General features: G+C 34.6%; 1 long non-coding RNA gene across 1 annotated transcript; it reads left to right on the top strand.

Moving 5' to 3' along the window:
* The first annotated feature begins 2481 nt into the window (after positions 1-2481).
* LOC131804008 (uncharacterized) lies at positions 2482-3836 on the top strand. Its single transcript, XR_009342862.1, has 3 exons — positions 2482-2644; positions 2720-3301; positions 3362-3836. It is a non-coding gene; the product is annotated as an uncharacterized LOC131804008 (long non-coding RNA).
* Positions 3837-21940: the final 18104 nt, after the last annotated feature.

Raw genomic sequence — 21940 nt, 5'->3', positions numbered from 1 at the left:
GAAATCTAAACTCATTCTAAAACTTGATGCTATTTCCATCCTTTTTTGCTTTCATTCAATAAAATTTAAAAAAAAAATTTTAATTATGGCGTTTGACTTTGTCGTTGTTTTCTTATCTCACCATTACCGTGACTCAAGGAAATACATTTTTTTGTATTTCCATATTCTTGGTCTGGTAATTCTTGAACATTTTCTAAACAATCCATATTTTTGGGAGGTCCTGGTCATGCAAACTACTCTTTCAAAATATTTTTCAAATAATCTATGTTTTTTGCTCAGGTATTTAAATGGGAAACTTTAAAAATTCCAAATTTATATCCAGAGAATATTCATAAATTTTAAATACCAAAGAGGCCACCTGATTTTCCAAAAAAAAGTTCTCTTCTGATATTGACCTTGATCAACAAATGGTATTTCATTTCTCTGCCTCTTCGACATTGAACTATATTTTAATGTCCAACCATTTTTTTAATATATTTTATCTGTCATTGATTTGATTTATTTACGTTGTTGATGGTTGATAAGTTCTCATTTTCTTTTTAATCAATTTATGACTAATCGATAAGTAATAGATTTTATATAGATTTATGGATTTTTCGCAGAATTTAATAACAATATTTGTTTTAAATCTATTTAAAATGTTATATTTTACTTTTGCGTGTCAGATTAGCACAGGTGGTCTTAAATCGGCGGGTTAGCATTGGAATTCAATTGATAAGTGTTTTTTTTTTTTTTTTTTTTTTTTGTTTTGATATGAATTTCTTTTCGATTAATCTTTAATGGTATGCTTGGCTTATAGATTTTTGCAGGGTTAAGCTCGGGCATGTGGATTTATTTGATGTACAGAAGGAGATAACAAAAAAACAGCAACAAAGTCAAACGCCATAACTTTAACATTTTTTTTTTTTTTTCAAATTTTATTGAATGAAAGCAAAAAATGTCGGAAAAAACATCAAATTTTAGAATAAGTATAGATTTGTTCGAATGGGTTACCTTTGGCACGAATTATGGCCTTCAAACGGCCAATGAAACCGTCACACGTTGCTCGAATGTTGCTCTGCGGCATTTTTCCCATTTCCGGCGAAGCGCTTGCTTGAGGTAATCGATACTTTGGTATTTTTTAATGCCAACCTTGCTTTCCAAAATACTCCAGACACAATAGTCCAACGGATTGGTATCCGAAGATTTTTGGTGGCGATTGTGCGCTGGAAATGAAGCGAGGAACCTCATTTTGTAACCATTCTTGGGTGGCGCGTGCTGAGTGCGATGATGCTGATTCCTGCTGGAATGTCCAAGGTCTGCGGCCAAAATGATTGCGTGCCCTAGGCTTTAATACACCCTCCAGAATATTTTCGCCATAATATTGGGCATTTATTCTGATGCCACGGTCGAGTGGATACGAGGAGAGAACATCCATCGACTGTTATGGTGGCCCACACCATCACCATTCCCGGCGCTTGCGCTCTGGTGGCCAACCGAAGGTGCACATTTTCAGCTGACCTCTTTGGCAACTAAACACGATTATTTTGTTTGTTTACAAACTACTGGACAACGAATGTATTCTTTTTTCATCGAAGAAAACCCAATTCGTCAGTTCACCATTTTCGGTCAAGCGAAGCAACTCTTTAGCTCTTTTAAGTCTATTTTCTTTCTCTTGCTTCGGTGTAAGTTCTTGTACTTTTTGGAATTTCAATGGCTTTACCCCGAGCTCATTTTTCAATATTTGCCAAATGGAATATTGCGATATGTTTAGCTCACGAGCCATTTTTTCGGCAACTGCGACGATCAAGTCACTTCCATGGTAGAAGAATGTAAATTTTTGTAAATGTAATGTAAAAATTTGGTAAATGTTTCTTCAGAAATAAGTAGATTTGTGTAAGTTTTCTTACAGGACGTCAATCAGAGGCTGTTATGATATGGCTTTTATTAAGAATTTTTACAAATTTGAAATAATTGAAATAATTTTTGATTCAAAAATTTCTATTTCAAAATTGGTTTGACAGTTCATTGTCCCAGCAGCTGTGTCGATGCGACTACCTGTATTATTTTACCATGGTCGCTTCTTTACGTTTCGAACCATTTCTGCTGATATTGCTGATTTCTTCCTGCGTCCACTTCCTTGACGTGGAGCTACGCTACAAGTATCACGGTAACGAAAGATGGTACGAGTCATAAAAGATTTATTCGCATTTAAATGCTGGAGTGCTCTATCGATAGCCACTTGTGGTTTTCCAGCCAAATATAAAGAAATCACACTGTCACGCTTGAATTCCATCACGAATAACTTTTTTTCTGGAAAATTCTCACCAAAAAGAATATTGTACGCTTGTAAACAATATAATTAGCTGTCACTGGAATAATTTTAACAGCTGTCGGACAAGGGGCTTAGAGATGACAGCAGTCTGAAGTTGGTTGAAGTTTTTTCCATCTCACCCTGTATTTTGTCTACTGTATTTTATTATTCTATAAAAATATAAAATGAAAAACTGTTCCGTGCAATTTTTTATTTGGCATTAATTTTCTTTTTAAAGATTTCTTTTTACAATTTTCGTAATACAATAATTGGGTTCCAGACCCCTTCATTAATCACTTGTTTTTTTTTTTTTTTCTGAGCTACCCCACTACCAGATGTCAAAGAATGAGAGTTTGTATTAATGTTACAGCGCTGCAACATTTTGCCCAAATTACTCATCTGGCGTTCTCTCTCTCTCTCTCTCAGATATTATCTTTCTCCCTCTCTGTTATTGTTTTTCAAATTCGGTGCCGGCTTTCGGAAAGAAAACAAAAACATTGCAAAATAAAAATATTTATGAAAAAATTGTTGTTGTAGTTCCGTTTTCGTGCACCAAGGTTCTAAATAAATGTTTTGAAATAATTATTAAAATTATGTAAATATATCGCAATTTAATTAAATAACCGTGCAACGCTGTAACCCACGTGTACAAAATCGAAAAAAAGAAATTACAACGCATTCAGATCTTCTTGCCTTAAATAATGTCTGCCATTCGGAATTTTATTGAAGTCTCACTTTGACAGTGGCCGTAAAAATTAAAAAAAATCAAAATGGAAACGCTCTCCAAAAAACCGGAATGTAAATAAACAATAAAATTGTAAATTTTTTATTATCGAAATATAAAAACAACAACAATATCGAGGCGTTTGGATGCATTCGCCAAGATTCCATCTTCGAATCGAACAGAAATCTTGAAAAGAGGGAAAGGGGAGCGAAAAAAGAGTCAGAAATCTTGAAAAGAGGGAAAAGGAAGCGAAGAGTCTGAGGATTTGAAACTCGGGAAAGAAGGTATGTAACTTTTTTATCTGTCTGTCCCACTAATTGTGACTTATTCCCTGCATTTTACAGTTGGAAAAAAATTGCATTTATCACCTTTTCTTAATTACCTCAGCGACATTAAGTAAGACTAGATGCAGCTCATCATCAATAGACAGTCATAGAGTGTTTACATGAAGACAAGTAAATCGTACAGGCAGGCAGGCAGTCTGTCGGTTAGTCAGTCATTCGATGCAATCATAAAAAACTCACACTCGGTGTAATGTAATTGCGACTGATAAACGCCTGCTAATCACATGAACAAATATTTTTGAGGTGTTAATAGCTTCAAGGTATCTCCATTTTTTGTTTTAACTGCGGGAATTGTAATAGCACTTTCAAGCTGAATGTAAATACGTATGTACATATATATGTATGTAAATATGTTTAATAATTTTAATATCGCTTTGCACACAATGTATCAACATTTTATTGACATCTTCCACGTTTGTCATTGCTTTTGCAAGATTTATGGGAGAATAATTCCAGATTAAATAGAATATAAAGAAAATACCACTTTTAAAAGCCTTCGATATCTTAAAGGGTTTTCCATGAAAATATTATCCCTTAATAGGCATTCTGCAGATAAAAGGTGCATTTGAAGGTGTCCAAAAGATTTTCTTTTGGACAAAACGACATCCATTTGATACTATTTTTTAAGAAATGAAATTCAAATTTTTGGATATTTTGAATGAAGTTCGATTATATTACCTTGTAATGTATTAATCGGCTCATATGGCACCCAAATCCTTGCTGAGATGTTTCCGCGTAAGATTCTCAATATATTGACGACCAGCATCTTGCAGAAAAGAGAAGAAAGAATTCCACGTTCAAAGATATCAAAAAATAGAAGAGATGAGACAGAGATCTTCTGTAGGGTAATCTTCCGCTTTTTACACTTTTTTTATCCTTCTGCCGTATTCTATAAAAAGGACATTTCTTGATGGACCTTCTTTTGATACAATAACAATTTTTGGAGAATTTTCAAATAAGATAATGACGGTAGAACTAAAAATACGAAACAAGTGTACCGGCGTTTTTTAAGTTCACATCGGGTGGTAACCAATATAAGGCCGGGAAAGTTCTGCCCATTTTTACACTTTTGAAAGCACTCAAGTTAAGATTCCTTCGAAACCATGCATTTTAGATGTATACAGTGTCGTTGGCAGCATTACAGAGAAAAATCCGATCAATATTTTTGTAAGCCAAATTAACCCTCAGTCGAGTCATTAAAGGGGTCATTTAGGGCCCTTTTCTGCAAAAATGTTCCAAAACTCCATTAAGATATGATTTTATCAGATCAAAATATTTTACAAAATTGTTCACCATAAAATTTTACTATAAATCTCAGAATACAACATAACTCCAAAACTTACCAAAAAACCGGAAATTGCTAAATTATTTTTAAAAAGTAAAAATCGGCGAACTTCTCATTGTTCGAGATAAGGTTTCGTGGAAACCATGCATCTTAAGCATATAGTATCTTTGGCAATATTAAAGAAACAAATCCCAGAAATATTTTTGCACAATAAATTAACCCTCAGTCGAGTTATTAAAGGGATATTTTCGGTCCTTTTTTTAAAAAAAAAAAACATTCAATAACACCATTAAGATGTGATGGTATCGGATCACAATATTTCACAAAATTGTGCTTAATAAAATTTTACTGAAGATCTTAGAATACACCTAAACTCCAAAGCTTACCCAAAAGCTTGAAATCGGAAAAATATTTCCAAAACAAGAGAATGGGGAGTTTCGCCCATTTTCGTTTTTTTTTTTTTTTTTTTGAAAAAGTTCGAGCTAAGATTCTTGGAATTCCATGCATTTTAGGTATAAAGTGTCCTTGACAATATTGCTGGAAAAAATTTGAAGAATATTTTTGTAAACCAAATTAACCCTCAGTCGAGTCATTAAAGGGGACTTTTAGGTCCTTTTCTTTAAAAATTTTTCCATTAGGATGTGATCGTATTTGATCAAAATATTTTACAAAATTGTTCGTCATATAATTTGACTAAAGATCTTTAAAAATCCTTAAGATCCTTATGTTATTGCTGTACCAACACATGAACCTATATTGATAATTATATTTTTTTCTTCTTAATAAAAATTTAAAAATTTAAAAAATTTAAAATTTAAAATTTATTTCCAATTGAATTTTCTAAAAAAACTATTATAGCTACACACAATTTTATCATAAAATTAGGAAATATTTTCGTTTATTTTTTGCAAAATTTAAACAAATTTCTTATTGGTATATAATATATATAGATATTAGATTTTACACAAAGGACATCTATTTATGCGCATTCTTTCCTCAAAATGTCCCATCAAAATTGGACAACTAAATATAAGAACACTTGTAGCAAATTTGCATAAAGTGCCAATTTACCGAAAATAAAAACAAAATTATTTAACAAAATTTATGAGAATCTTTTTATAACAAATATAAAGTATACAGATTTCTTTTGCTCGAAGACCTATACTAAAATTTGATTTTGAATATTTTTTCCTTTGACACTTTTCTTAAAAAATGAACCATGAATGGAGATATTGACTTAAAACGGAACAGTGTTTAATTCACAACAAAAACCTAAATTCAAATTTTTTACTTGTAATTTATACATTTCGAATGGAATCTTTTTAAAAACTATCATAGCTAGATATATGATTTATTCGGAGATTTATAGTGAAATTTTATGAGGAACATTTGTCCTTTTGATACTTCCTGTCTAAAATAAAATTTTATGTCACTTTCATGCTTCAACTCGAAAAAAAACCGAAGAAAACTTTGCAAAAAAAAAAAGGATTTTTTTTGGCACAAATAAAACAAATATTTTTTTGATATATTTTGGAAGTACAGATTTCTTTTCTTTGGCAACTTTTAGTGAACTTTGATGAATAATATTTTTGTCTTTGACTGTATCCTTCTAAAATCAAGGTTTGTGGGAGAATTTTGCATGAACTGTCATGTAGTACGACATTAACCCTAAAATGCGTTGTTAATAAAAGAATTCATGGCGTTTAGGTAAGTTTTCGAGTTTTGGTGTCTTCTGGAAGCAATAGTTAGAATTTTATGACGAACAATTTTATAGCGTACTCGAATCCGCTACATTTACATCTTATAGGAGTTTTTTATAAGGCATTTGAAGAAAATGACCAAAAGGACGTTATGGACGTTTTTGAAGGTTAATTTGTTTCACAAACATATTCCCCCGATTTTCCCTAGAAAATTGCTGAAGACATAAAATTCATGGTTTGCATGGAATTCTAAATCAAATACTTAGAATTTACATTTTTTGAAATTATTTTGCCTATTTCCGGCTTTGGATAAGTTTTTTTTTTTTTAATTTTAATGTCTTCAAGGACCTATAGTAAAAATTTATGACGAACAATTTTGTGGAATATTTTGTATTAATACGATCACGGAGTTATTAAAGGTTTTTGAAATAAAGGACCGAAAAGACCCCTTTATTGTCTCGATTGAGGGTTAATTTGTTTTACAAAAGTATTTACCTTAAATGCATGGTTTCCATGGAATCCTAAATGTAAAAAAATGGCCGGAACTTACCATTTTTTACATTCTGAAAATATTTTGCCGATTTCAGGCTTTTGGATATGTTTTGGACTTTTTATATCTTCTGGAACCAATAGTAAAAATTTATGACGAACAATTTTGTGGAATATTTTATTTTTATACGAACGCATCCTAATGGAGTTTTTAAAGGTTTTTGAAATAAAGGACCTAAGAGACCCCTTTATTGTTTTACAAAAATATTTGCCAGATTTTTACCTGTACAATTGCCAAAGATACTGTATATCTTAAATGCATGGTTTCCATGGAATCCTAAGTCAAATATTTGCAATAATGTAAAAAATTGCCGGAACTACCCATTTTTTTACATTCTGAAAATGGTTTGCCGATTTCAGGCTTTTGGATCAATTTTAGGACCTTGATGTCTTCTGGGACCTATAGTAAACAATTATGAAAATAATTTTGTGGAATATTTTGTTTTGATACGATCATATTTTAATGGAGTTATTAAAGGGTTTTGAAATAAAGGACAGAAAAGACCCCCATATTGGCTCGATTGAGGGTTAGTTTCTTTTATAAAAATATTCCACAGATTATTGCCAGAAATATTGTCCCAGACATAATATACCTAAAATCCATGATTTCCAAGGAATCCTAACTCGGATATTTTCAAGAATTTAAAAATTGCCGAAATTTCCCATTTTTATATTTTAATAATACTTTAACGATTTCCGACTTTCAGGTAAGTTTTAGGACTTTGATGTCTTCTGGGACCCATAGTGAAATATTATGGCGAATAATTTTGTAGAATATTTTAAACTGATACTATTACATTGTATGGGAGTTTTTGATGATTTTAAATAAAGAACCAAAAAGACCCCTTTAGTGAATCGACTTAGGGTTAATATGTTTTACAAAAATATTCCCGGATTTGAAGTGATATTACCAAGGACATTATATACCTTAAATGATGTCAAGGATATCAAGAAATCACTACTCAAATATTTATTTAGAAATGTAAAAAACTCGTAATTTCCCATTTTTACAATTTGAAAATATTTTACCGATTTCCAGCCTTTAGGTATGTTTTGGACTTTTGATGTCTTCTGGGACCTATAGAAGAATTTTATGACGAATAACTTTGTTGAATATTTTGAACTGATACAATCACATCTTAAGGGAGTTTTTAACCATATTTTTGAAAAAAAGGCCCAAAAAAGACACGTTTAATGACTCGACTGAGGGTTAGTTTTGTTTTACAAAAAATATTCTCCCGATTATTATCAGTAGTATTGCTGAGGACACTATATACCTAAAATACATGCGTAGCAAGAAACCTTAACTCGAAAAAATGGACGTTCCGCCTATTTTTACATTTTGAAAATATTTTGTCGATATTCGGCTTTTGGGTAAGTTTTAATTTATTCTGAGATCTATAGTAACAATTTTTGACGCACAAATTTGTAGAGTATTTAGATCCGACACGATCACATGTTATGGGAATTTTTAAAGGTTTTTGAAGAAAAGGAGTTAAAAGACCCCTTTAATGACTCGTCTGAGGATTGGTTTGTTTTACAAAAGTATTGGCCAGATTTTGACCATTAAAGTTGCCAAAGCCACTATATACCTGAAATGCATGCTTTCTAAGGAATCTCAAATCAAATATTTCAAAAAAATGACGACCTATTTTGTTTACTTTCAGACTTTCAAAAAACCCTGTACACGTGAAGCAGTTTATTCCACACACTCTCTCTCTCTCTTCCTCTCTCTCTGTTCTCATCCACAAATCAAATATTTTTCATGCAATTTTTCATTTTTTCCCTTATATACATCATCATTTGCATAATTATCAATTGTTAGAAAAAAGAGCTTTCCATCACCCTACCCCTCTCCTTTCTCCTCACCCTTCCTCTCTCCCTAATTTTCAACCCTATGTGTGTTCATTTATCACTTAGCCCTGCTATTTAATTGTTCATATCAAATATTATCTCTACAAAAATTCAAGTTCAAGCTCAAACAAAAATTTCATGTAATTTATTCTCAAATTTCAATCCGTTGAGCGCTAGAATTAAAACCTGTTTTTCGTTGTATTTTTGTTTGAATTTTAATTCAATAATTACAACAATCAAATGCCGGCCATCTAAGGGGATGGGAACTAAATTTGTTTTTTATTTTGTTTTTGCAAAAAAAAAAAAATTAATAATTATTATTGTTTGAGTGAGGGATACAGTTAATGGACCGTAAATGCATGGCTATGTATACATATGTATGCATGTATGTATGTAAGTGTCAATCGTGTCGCAGATTTAATGGCGTGCATCTGGTGTTAAATGGTAAGCAGTGGGAAAAATTAGGAAAATTGTTTTTTTTTTTGTAATGGAAAATGTTGATTCAGAAATATTAGTCTATGGAAGTTCCAAATACATTCTTTAAAAATTTAAAAATTTTTTGATCTGTAGTTCCTCGAAAAAATTTTGTTAATAAAATGCCTTAATATTGGTGTGGAAAAAACTAATCTTTTAAAATCTGCGATTTTTGTTTAGGTCCTTAACAAAAATGTTGTTTTTTTGCAGGGGTGTACCAAAAAATTTTCTTTAAAAATTTACGATCTGTTGTCTAGAGGTCCTACAAGAACGCATGATTTTTATACCCTACACCACAAGGTGGTCAGGGTATTATGTCTTTGTGCATTTGTTTGTAACAGGCAAAAGGAAACGAGATAGACCCATAGTTCCTTTTGATGATCTGCATAGAATCACTTTCTGAGTTGATTTATGCATGTCAGTCCGTCTGTCCGTCCATCCGTCCGTCCGTCCGTCTGTCCATGTATTCTTGTGAACAAAATGCAGGTCGCATTTATTATCCGATTGAGATGAAATTTTGCAAACAACATTTGTTTGGCCCAAGGACGAACCCTATTGAAATTGGAGATAATCGGTAAAAATTTAGATTATTATTTATTGTGCACCAAACGTGTAATATCAGCCCGAATAGTATGGAATTTTGCACATACAACCAAATTAGGCCTGAAACTAAGTATGCCAAATTTTATCGAAATCGGTTCAGATATAGCTATAGCTCCCATATATATTGTTCATCCGATTTGTTATTTTTGTCCTCCGCAGCCGTAATATGCACTATGCAACAACAATATTTGGGGAAATATATCAAATGCAGCTCAGAAATACCTTTGCTAAATTTTATCGAGATCGGTACAGATTTAGATATAGCTCCCATATATAACTTCGTCCGATTTACCATTTATTGTGCACCAAACGTCTAATATTTGTCCAAATGGGATGGAATTTGGCACATACGACCGAATTTAGTCTAGAAGTTAGTATGCCAAATTTGATGAAGATCGGTTCAGATATAGTTATAGCTCCCATATATATTGTTCATCCGATTTATTGTATTTGTTACTCACAGCCGTAATATGCACTCCGTAACAACGATATTCAGGGAAATATATCAAATACAGCTCAGAAATATCTTTGCCAAATTTTATCGAGATCGGTTCAGATTTGGAATAGTTCCCATATATATTTTTATCCGATTTCAAATTAATTTCGCACCAAATGGGCAATACAAGTCCGAATTTAAACGATATAAATGCTTCGGCATATTTAGTCCTTTGAATTTTAAATTATAATTATAATCATAGCATGTATGATTGAATTCTCCCAAAAAAACTTTTGATTATTAAGTGGAGCTCAACTAAATTAGCAAAGTGGTGTAGGGTATCATAAAATCGGCCCCGCCCGACTTTAGGACTTTCTTTACTGGTTTGTTTTGTGGTTCCTTTAAACAATATTGTTAAAAAAAATCCTTAATATTGGTGTGGGAAGAACTAATCTTTAAAAATTTTCGGGTTTTGGTCTATAGGTCCTTAACAAAAATTTTGTAAAAAATCAACGATGACGATGGTTGTCCTGTGGGTCCTTGAAAAAAGCAAAACGCTTTAAAAATCCACAAATACTAGTCTATGGGTGTTCCAAAAAATTTTCTTTAAAAATATACGATCTTTTGTCTAGAGGTCCTGGAAAAATTCTTGATTTTTTGATCTGTGGGTCCTTAGAGAAAAATTTGTTTAAAAACACCTTAAAATAGACGTTGGGAGAACTAATCTTTTAAAATCTGCGATTTTTGGACTTTAGGTCCTTAACGAAAATTTTGTAAAAAAATCAGCGATGGCTATGGTTGTCCTGTAGGTCCTTGAGAAAAAAAAACAAAACTCTTTAAAAATCCACAAATACTACGATGTCTAGAGGACCTAGAAGAATGCCTAATTTTTTGCTTTGTGGGTCCTTGGAAAAATACTGTTAAAAAAAATATTGTAAAAAATTTCAGAATTGAGAAACGAAATTCAGAAATTATTTCTTGAGGAAACTTAGCGAAGTTTTTCTATGGAAAAATCCATTTAGCAAAGCCTTTTCGATAGAAAAACTCAATTTAGCAATGATTTCAATATCAATCGATTCAAGAGAGGCTTTTTACTGAGAAAATCAATTCTACCAAGTTTTTTTGGTTATACCCTCAGCCATGTGGCTAGAGAGGGTATATATCATTTGATACGGCCAAAACGCGCCTCTTCGAAATAACAGTTTTAGACCCTACGTCTCTTTGGTCCAAATCTATTTCAATACCTTTGGAGTCGATCTAGCGATGTCCATCCGTCTGTCTGGCTGGCTGGCTGATGCGCACGATAACTCTTGAAGGGAGTGTCTGATTTGGTCCAAACTTGGTACATCGTAATATTATTGTCAAACTTAGATCGAGTTCGGAGATGGGCAAATGAAATGAAATTACAAATGAAATGTAAGAATTCGATTATCCTCAAATTTCATACATCCCAATATTTTTGTAAACCCAACATCTGGCCTTAAGATAAAATATATCGACCCACTCCTTCTGGTACCTCCCCCACAAAAGGTCGAAATTTTCAAAAAATACCTATTTTCTGCACAGAAAGAGAAGAAATAATCCGTTTTTGCTCCAATTTTGCAAATCCTAATATTTTACGTCAGGTGCAAAAATGAAAAATATCGCTCCTCCCCCTCAAAGGATCAAATTTTTGGATAATTATAACTCTTGTAAAATGAGTTGTAAGAATCCGATTGTCTTCAAATTCCGCACATCCCAATACTTTTATAAACCCAAGATCTGGCGTTAAGATGGAATATATCGGCTCACTCCTTCTGGTGCCTCCCCCACAAAAGTTCGAAATTTAAAAAAATATATATATTTTCTGCTCAGAAAGAGAAGAAATAATCCGTTTTTGCTCCAATTTTGCAAATCCTAATATTTTAGGTCAGTTGCAAAAATGAATAATATCGGTCCTCCCCCACAAAGGGTCAAAATTTCGAATAATTAAACTCTTGAAAAATGAGAGGTAAAAATCCGATTGTCTTAATATTTCACACATCCCAATATTTTTATTGACCCAATGTCTGGTGTGAAGATAGAATACATCGGTTCACTCCTTCTGGTACCTCCCCCACAAAAGGTTGAAATTTTCAAAAAAATATATATTTTCTGCACAGAAAGAGAAAGCATAATCCGATTTTTCTCCAAATTTGCGAATACTAATATTTGCGCCAGTGCTAGGTCAGGTGCGAAAATGAACAACATCGGTCCACTCTATCAAGTACCTCCCCCACAAAGGGTCAACATTTTGAATAATAAAAACGATCATAAAATACGAAATAAGCATCCGGTTCTCTTCATATTTCACACATTCCATTATTTCTACTAACACAAGATCTGCTGTGAAGATGGAGCATATCGGCCCACTCCTTCTGGTATCTCCCCCACAAAGGGTCAACATTTTGAATATCCACGAAGCTCATAAAACGCGAAACTAGCATCCGATTCTATTCCAGACTTGGCACATCTCAATATTTCCATCGACAAAAGATCTGTTATAAAGATGGTAGAGATCGAACCATTTCTTCTGGCACCTCCCCAACAAAGGGTCAAAGTTTTGAATAACCAAAACGATTATAAAATCTGAAATAAGTGTCCGAATGTCTTCATATTTCACACATTTCATTATTTCTGCTTACAAATGATTTTCTGTGAAGATGGAACATATCGGCCCACTCCTTCTGGTATCTCCCCCACAAAGGGTCAACATTTTGAATATCCCTGAAGCTCATAAAACGCGAAACTAGCATCCGATTCTATTCCAGACTTGGCACATCTCAATATTTCCATCGACAAAAGATCTGTTATAAAAATGGTAGTAATCGAACCATTCCTTCTGGTACCCCTCCCACAAAGGATCAAAGTTTTGAATAACCAAAACAATTATAAAATCCGAAATACGCATCCGGTTCTCTTCATATTTCACACATCCCATTTTCAGCTGACCTGGTGTGATTATGGAAAATATCGGCCCACGCCTTCTCGTGCCTCTCAATATTTCTATTAGCACAATTTTGGCAAATCCGGCTGAATTCAGTTATAAGGAAGTACATTAAATTTGGTGAAAATCGGTTCAAATATAGCCATAGCTCCCATATATCCGATTTGGTGTTCAAGTCCCTCACATTCGTAATATACATTCGACAAAAATGATATTTGTTGTCATACATCAGATACAGATAAGACTTCAGATACCAGAAAGACCTCTGCTAAATTTTAACAAGATCGGTTCAGATTTGCATATAGCTCCCATATATACCTTCAATCAATTTCGAGTTAATTGTGCACCGAATGGCCAATATCAGTCCGAAAGTTCTGAATTTCTGTACGTCTGACCGAATTCAGTTTAGAAGCAAGTACATCGAATTCGGAGAAAATCGGTTTAGATATAGATATCTCCCATATATATCCATCCATCCGATTTGTTGTTTAAGTCCCTCACATTCGTTATATGCATTCGACAACAATGGTATTCGGTACCAGATAACTTATAGAGTTCGGAAATACCTTTGCCAAATTTTATCGAGATCGGCTAAGATTTGGATATAGCTCCGATTCCGATTTCAGGTTTACTGTCCAAATAATGCCTAATATCAGCATAAATGTAGTGAATTTCTGGACGTACGTTTCCATTTGGCGGATCTCGGCTCCGATATGTATTTTTATACCCTCCACCTTGGAAGGAGGGTATATTAACTTTGTCATTCCGTTTGTAACATCCCTAAATATTCGTCGTAGACCCCACAAAGTACACATGTTCATAATCAGCATAAAATTCTAAGTCGATTTAACCATGTCCGTCTGTCTGTCTGTTTGTCCGTCTGTCTGTCTGTCTGTCTGTCCGTCTGTCTGTCTGTCTGTCTGTCCGTCTGTCTGTTGAAATCACGATACCGCTCACATTATTTGACGGAATTATCACATTATTTGGCAGAACAATTTGTATTGTGTCTAGGATGGTTGGTATTGAAAATGTGATATATCGGTCCACGTTCTGGTATAGTCCCCATATAACGGTACCTCCCGATATTCGGTATTTTGATGATTTATGCCACATTTTTTCACGGATTTATCTGAAAATTGGTATTTGTAGGTCATAACGGGTCCCTGAGCGTGTGGCAAAACATTCCAGGTATAGGTCCACGTTCTGGTATAGTCCCCATATAACGGTACCTCCCGATATTCGGTATTTTGATGATTTATGCCACATTTTTTATCTGAAAATTGGTATTTGTAGGTCATAACGGGTCTCTGAGCGTGTGGCAAAACATGCATGTATAGGTCCACGTTTTGGTATAGCCCCCATATAACGGTACCTACCGATATTCGGTATTTTGATGATTTATGCCACATTTTTTCACGGATTTGTCTGAAAGTTGGTATTTGTAGGTCACAACGGGTCCCTGAGCGTGTGGCAAAACATTGCATGTATAGGTCCACGTTCTGGTATAGCCCCCATATAACGGTACCTACCGATATTCGGTATTTTGATGATTTATGCCACATTTTTTCACGGATTTATCTGAAAATTGGTATTTGTAGGTCACAATGGGTCCCTGAGCGTCTGGCAAAACATTGCATGTATAGGTCCACGATTTCGTATAGCCCCTATATAACGGTACCTCCCGATATTCGGCATTTTAATGGTTTTTGTCACATTTCTTCTAATGTTTATTTTACCCTAAGGTGGAGGGTATTAAAAGTTTGGCCCGGCCGAACTTAATGTTTTTTTACTTCTCGAAGTTATATCATGCACTCTATATATATGTTGTTTGGTATAAATCGCTTCAGAATTGGATAAGCCTCCCATATATTAGTTCCCTTTGAAACCATACTATAACAGCTCTAAAGCCAAAGGTTGATAGGAGATATGATCTACTTCAAATAAGATCTTTTTTTATCGGAATATGCAATATATCATATTTATTTAGGTCCGATACGAAGTGGACAATATTGGCCCATTCCGTCGGAACATATTGCATAGAGGGTCAACAATTTGAATATTCGTAGCAGAAGTCAAAATATATTTAAATAATTGAACATTGGCTGAGGATATAGATCTGTCGGCAAAATCGAATGATTTTTTTTTTTTTTTTTTTTTTTTTGTAAAAAAAATGTGTCGCTATTCCAGAAAAAATTGTCATTGTGCTAATTTTTCCTCAAAACAATCTTTGTTTTGAAAATTCTTACTACAAAACAGCACACTTTCAGTAACATTTTTCAGTCCTTCTCTTCTCCTAACTCTCCCCCCGAATCGCTCTAATCACTTCATGTCTCAATTAAAAAAAAAAAACATATAATCAAAATCCAGTTAAATGATTATTTCGCTCAATTTCCTTTTAAAATTCAAAACCCAAGCAAAAGGCCCATAAAGCGAATTTACGGCGGCAATAAAACCGAAAATGCCATTTATCATAAAATTATTAGAAGAGCGTATTTTCATTTCTTGTTCTTGCTATTGTTGTTGTTGGCCAATAAAATAATGAATCGATGGCAATAAATTTGATTGATATTGACGTTTTCAATAACTCGGCTACTTCCCATATTTAGCGATTATGTTTTTGATTTCGCCTCAACTTATTTGCTATCATTATTATGGCCGGGATAATCAGCAAATGTGTGTGTGTGTGTGCGTGTGTTTTTTTCTTTTCGGGGTGATTTTGGGCCGATCTTATCAGAAAATGTTGTTAATCAATAACTGATTGGTTCTCATTTTTTTTTTTTTCTGAACTCATGACAAAAATCGTTTTGCCATGTTTCCAACCAAACCATTGAAAATACCTTCTCCATTTGTTTTGGAGGGGGGGAAACTTGATTAATAATGACATATAGTCTGGCAACTATGGAGGAGCGGTTAAGGGCGTGAGCAAATCACAATAGAAGTAATCCCTCAGAAAAAAATCCTATGTGATAGGCAAGTGCATGAAAGCCATTAGGCCACGTAACGACGAAATGGTTGCGGCCCGATAAGCCGCTTGTGAGATCACCGCCAGCAGCCACAATGTGAGGTAGTGGGTACTTTTTTCAAAACTTTGTGGCTATTGTAATAAAACTTAGAAATCACGTTTACTGAACTTCGCATTAAATGATTTTAAATTCAAATTAGTAGCGAAAAAAAGTCCCTACTTCTCTGTCGGTGTCAGTTCATTTTATTGTTAATTATTGGTATTTAAACACATGTCGAGTTTCCATTCAATTCACTCATGAAGAAGCAAAGTAGCAATAACTGATTCAGATAGGGTTTTATTGAAAAAAAGGCGTTCAGAAGAAAAATCGCTGACTTATTTCGCAAGTAATGACAGAGAAAAGTATTGAGAATTGTGATCCTTTGTGGGTGAGATATCAGAAGGGGTGCGCAGATATATATCATATTCACAACAGATCTTGTATTAGCAAAAATATTTGGATGTGAGAAATTTGAAGACTTACTTCGCATTTTTGAGCTTTTTGGGTATTCAAAATTTTGATCCTTTGTGGGGGAGATACCAGAAGTAGTGGACCAATATATTCCATCTTCACAGCAGACCTTGTGCTATGCTTATTTCAGATTTTATAATCGTTTTGGTTATTCAAAACTTTGACCCTTTGTGTGGGACGTATCAGAAGGAATGGTCCGATCTCTACCATCTTTATAACGCATCTTCTATTGATGGAAATATTGAGATGTACCAAGTCTGAATGGAATCGGATGTTAATTTCGCGTTTTATGAGCTTCGTGGATATTTAAAATTTTTTTATACCCTCCACCAAAAAAGGTATGGAGGGTATATTAACTTTGTCATTCCGTTTGTAACTCATCGAAATAATCATTTTAGACCCAACAAAGTATATATATTCCTGATCAGCGTAAAATTCTAAGACGATTTAGCCCTGTCCGTCCGTCTGTCCGTCTGTTGTAATCACGCTACAGTCTAAACGAATTAAGATAGGAAGCTAAAATTTTGCACAGATCTCTCTCTTGTCTGCAGGCAGGTCAAGTTCGAAGATGGGCTATATCGGTCCACGATATCGTATAGCCCCCATATAACGGTACCCCCCGATATTCGGTATTTTGATGATTTTACCCACATTTTTGAACGGAATTGTCTGAAAATCCACACAAGGAGTTCCTTGTGGGTACTTTATACCTCTGCAGAGAATTGTCCATATAAGTCCACGATATCGTATAGCCCCCATGTAACGGTACCCCCCGATATTCGGTATTTTGATAATTTTACCCACATTTTTCAACGGAATTGTCTGAAAATCCACACAAGGAGTTCTTTGTGGGTACTTTATACCTCGGCAGAGAATTATCTATATAGGTCCACAATATCGTATAGCCCCCATATAACGGTACCCCCCGATATTCGGTATTTTGATGATTTTACCCACATTTTTCAACGGAATGGTCACAAGGGGTTCTTTGTACACAAGGGGTTCTTTGTGAGCACTTTACCCACCGACAGAGAATTCTCTATATAGGTTAACGATAACGTATAGCTCCCATATAACGGTACCCCGCGATATTCGGTATTTTGATGATTTTAGCCACATTTTCCAATCGTATTGTCTGAAAATCCACACACGGAGTTCCTTGTGAGTACTTTACACGCAGATATAGGTTTGTCTTTATAGGTCCACAATATCGTATATCCCCCATATATCGGCACCATCCTATATTAGATATTTTAAAGATTTTAAAAGAATTTTTATTGTATTTTATTTTTTTAGAAATTTTCTAATTCGTTCCAAATGGTGGAGGGTATTTAAAGTTCGGCCCGGCCGAAATTACTGCTTTTTTACTTGTTTTATTTATTTATTTATTTTATTTATTATTATTTTTATTTTTTTTTTTTTTGAAAATTCCCCCTCTTTTGGGAGATACCAGTGTACCGATATTGCCCATCTCCGAACTCGATCTAAGTTTGATAATATTATTACGAAGTACCAAGTTTGGACCAAATCGGATACTCCCTTGGACCAAATCGGATACTCCCGAATTGAGCGAAGTTTTTCTACAGAAAATCAAATTAAATTTTCTATTGCAAAACGTAAAGACTTAATTCAGCCAAACTTTTCTATAGAAACACAAATGTTCAGCAGATTTCAGATTCAGTCTGTGGCCATTTTATTAATTTAAATCTTAATACTAACATAGATTAAATGGCTTACGCCTAACTATTCTATAAAGACACATGCATTTATACAACGCCTACTTTACAGTAACAGAAAGTGTCACAACGAGCTTTAAGACTGCCATTAAAAAGAAGGACCAAATACCGAGAAACAAACAAATCGCTCCGTTTTAGTTTAGTTGCAAATCTTAAACCTACCTCAAGCTAGAGGAACCAAAAATGAAAATGAGAAAAAAATCAAAAGCTCAGTTCCGATGTCATTTAAGTGTCTTTGGCTCTACGGATCAAATGCTGAGAAAGTAACCAACAGCCCGATTCGGGTTCACTTTCAAATCTAGTTTTTCATATTTTCACTCATTACCTGATTTTACTTAACCTATTTGAGTTTAGTTTCAAATCTATGGGAAGGTCCAAATGCCGAGAAAGAAACAAACCACTCGGTTTGGGTTCAGATTCAAATCAAATTTTTTATAATATATAAACCTATCCGGCTCAGGGGATAAAATGCTGAGAAAAAAAACCAACCGCTTGCATCGGATTTAGTTTCAAATCTCGCGCTCAATTCGGGCGTAGTTTCAAATCTATCCGGCTCGAAGGACCAACTGCGGAGAAAGACACAAACGGTTTGGTTCCAGTTAAAAAAAATATTTTCACTTAGAACTACTTAAACGAATCTTACTTAACCTGGTCGCAGCCATACAACAGTTCTTAACGATATATTAAAACATGAAATAGAAAACATTGCATGGACGCTCTTCCACTCAAGTGGTTTCTTACTGAGCATAACTAGCGCGCCAGCGCAAAATACTGCCTGAAAGACACTACACTTTCCGTGCCTCGTTCCTCACCGAAAGCCTTTTTCACCTTTGATCCGTCTGTATATAAGGACACAAAGATTAGAGGCAGATTGTCTCGGCTATGTTCGTCCCGGTTTTGAATCAGTATCATCATTTTTATCAAACTTTATGGTTGGAGCTATATACTCACGGTTAAATTCATGAGGACTGAAACCTTCTTTAGCATCTAACATAACTAGTGGGCTGGCATAACCCTGATGTGTAGCAAGCGCCATATTCTGTTATGTTAGCCTCAACGCACTCTATACGGCTGGGTACTTCATACCAAATGTTAACGGTTTGTTCGTTTGCCAGTTTAATTTTAATTTTATTGTGGCAAAATGTATTACTTAAGTTCTAATATACAACATAAGTCATAGGAGGTTTAAACCTTATGCATCTGCCTAAGACCTACAAACACTTGACATTTCTAATTCTATGCATATGCCTAATACTACACACAATTGTCGTGATCTACATTTACTCACCCATTGAGCGCATGTCTATGGGAGAATATCCTTTATCATCAATGCATCTCCAGCAGCATGAAGTGTTATCATCTCTTATGCTTATCATTATATCATACATGCACACACATCTACAATCTATATCTGTTGGATTAAAAATATCATGTCCATAGTCTTATGAACACCAAGTTCGATTGGAGCAAGATTGTGCATTGGGTTGGAAGCTGCTTCTAAACGGGGATTTTTAGTTCTCAAACGCTTTCAAACGGGGATTTTTAGTCATTCTTGGTTGAATAGTTGTAAGTCACTGATTTATTTAACAAATATTTTCAATAAGAACTACTGGTAAAAAATTTAACCTACTTAGCCTAGTGCGTATGAGAGAGAGACGCATGTCTATGCTACATAGACCATAAATCTTATGGAGAGATCTTATTTTATCAAACTTTATGGTTATGTTAACTCCTAACATAACCAGTGTGCTGGCTTGTATCTGATGTGTAGCAAGCAGCATATTATGTTATGTTAGCCTCGTCGCACGTCGTGCAGCTTCTTACGGCATACTAAGTTCGATTGGAGTGAGATTGTGATTGTGATTGACTGCGTCGAATGCTGCTTTTAAGCGGGGATTTCAGTTCTTGTACACGGGGATTTTTTAATTCTTGTAAACGGGGATTTTTAATTCTAAAAGACAACACCTTATTCTTAGTTTGAATGATTGAAACGCACTGGTTTATTTAGAAAATAAATGTTAGCCTAATAAACTTAGCCTAATGCTTACAAGAGAGAGAGAGAGTGGAAGACTAAATGTACGCATACCTGTCATAGTTCTAATTTCGGTCAATAATATCTTATTATTCAAGGTGGCGCAAAAGTAAACTTCCGATGTTTTTGGTTGTGATTAAAAAAAATGAAAAACTTTGATTCTTCTTGTGGATTATTTTTATTTGGTCTTTTAGTTTTTTTTCATGAAGTCAGAATATGATGTCATTTAAATGGCCACCGTCACAGTTTATTGTCATTTGACTTTTTATGGATTTTCCATCACTTTGGCCAAAACGTCCGGCGATAGGGCCTTACATTCTTGACGGATATTGTCTTTAAGAGCTGAAAGAGTCTGTGGCTTGTTGACATAAACCTTTGACTTCAAAAAGCCCAAAAAAAGAAGTCTGGAGCTGTTAAATCAGATGATCTAGCTGGCCAGTGCAAATCGCCAAAACGGGAGATTAGGCGCCCGGTCAATGCATCCTTCAGCATATCATCGTGCCACAAGCACCTGCAGTGTGTGCTGTCGGAATCATATGTTTCCATCCCCGTGCTCACTATTCACGTTAATTTTAAGCCTTCGAAGTCTTCGAAGAAAAAAGGTCCTCCAGCGAAAACAGCACCCCATATATTGACTTTGAGCGGGAGTAATGGCTCTTCCTGGGTTAAACGCGAATTTTCAGTGCCCCAGAACCGTAAATTGTTGCTTATTTACGAACCCGCTAAATTGGAAATCGGACTTATCACTCATGATTATTTTTGATGAAAAATCATCTTCTTCTTGGTGGGGATTAAGGATGGCTTGATGAACATATGTTAGACGCGATTGGCAGTCAGCAGCTAACAGCTGATGCCACATCTGGATTTTGTATGGAAACACCTTGAAATCTTGTACCAAAATTCGTTGTAAAGACCGTCGACTGAAACCCATTTACGTGACACGTCGTCTGGTCGATGTCGACGACGCTTCCATGACATCCTCGGCTACAACAGCAATATTCTCTGCAGAACGGATACTCCGGAGTCTGCACGCCTAGCAGCATCTTTTGTTGTCCCAGTCTCTTCGAGGCGAACGGCTAAACGTCGCAGTTTTTCACCTGTGTGTTGGACAGCCAAGAAATCTGCGACGAAATTCACGTTGTGTCAAAGTCACCGACCGATTATTGGTCAAAAAAATAGTCACCAACATTCCCTGTTCTGGATCAGCTAGCATAACATTGTTTATTAACGTGTATTTCGCATGTGTTTACTGCAAAAATGTCAAAAAAGAACTGATATTAGGGGCTAATCGTAAAATTTACAACATACAATTGCGCCACCCTGTATTTTACGCTATATCCTTCCTATTGAGTTCTTGCAGGTCTTTCATCCTCTGTTTTCCAAAGATTTTCTTCCATCTTAATTTATAATCCAAAATAGTTTATTTGACAATAATTGTCATGCCAAAAGGGTCTACCCTTTTTCTGATGATT

Source organism: Musca domestica, unplaced genomic scaffold (genome assembly GCF_030504385.1).
Source record: "Musca domestica strain aabys unplaced genomic scaffold, Musca_domestica.polishedcontigs.V.1.1 37, whole genome shotgun sequence".
Classification (NCBI taxonomy): domain Eukaryota; kingdom Metazoa; phylum Arthropoda; class Insecta; order Diptera; family Muscidae; genus Musca; species Musca domestica.
This window is presented reverse-complemented; position numbering and strand designations above follow the sequence as displayed.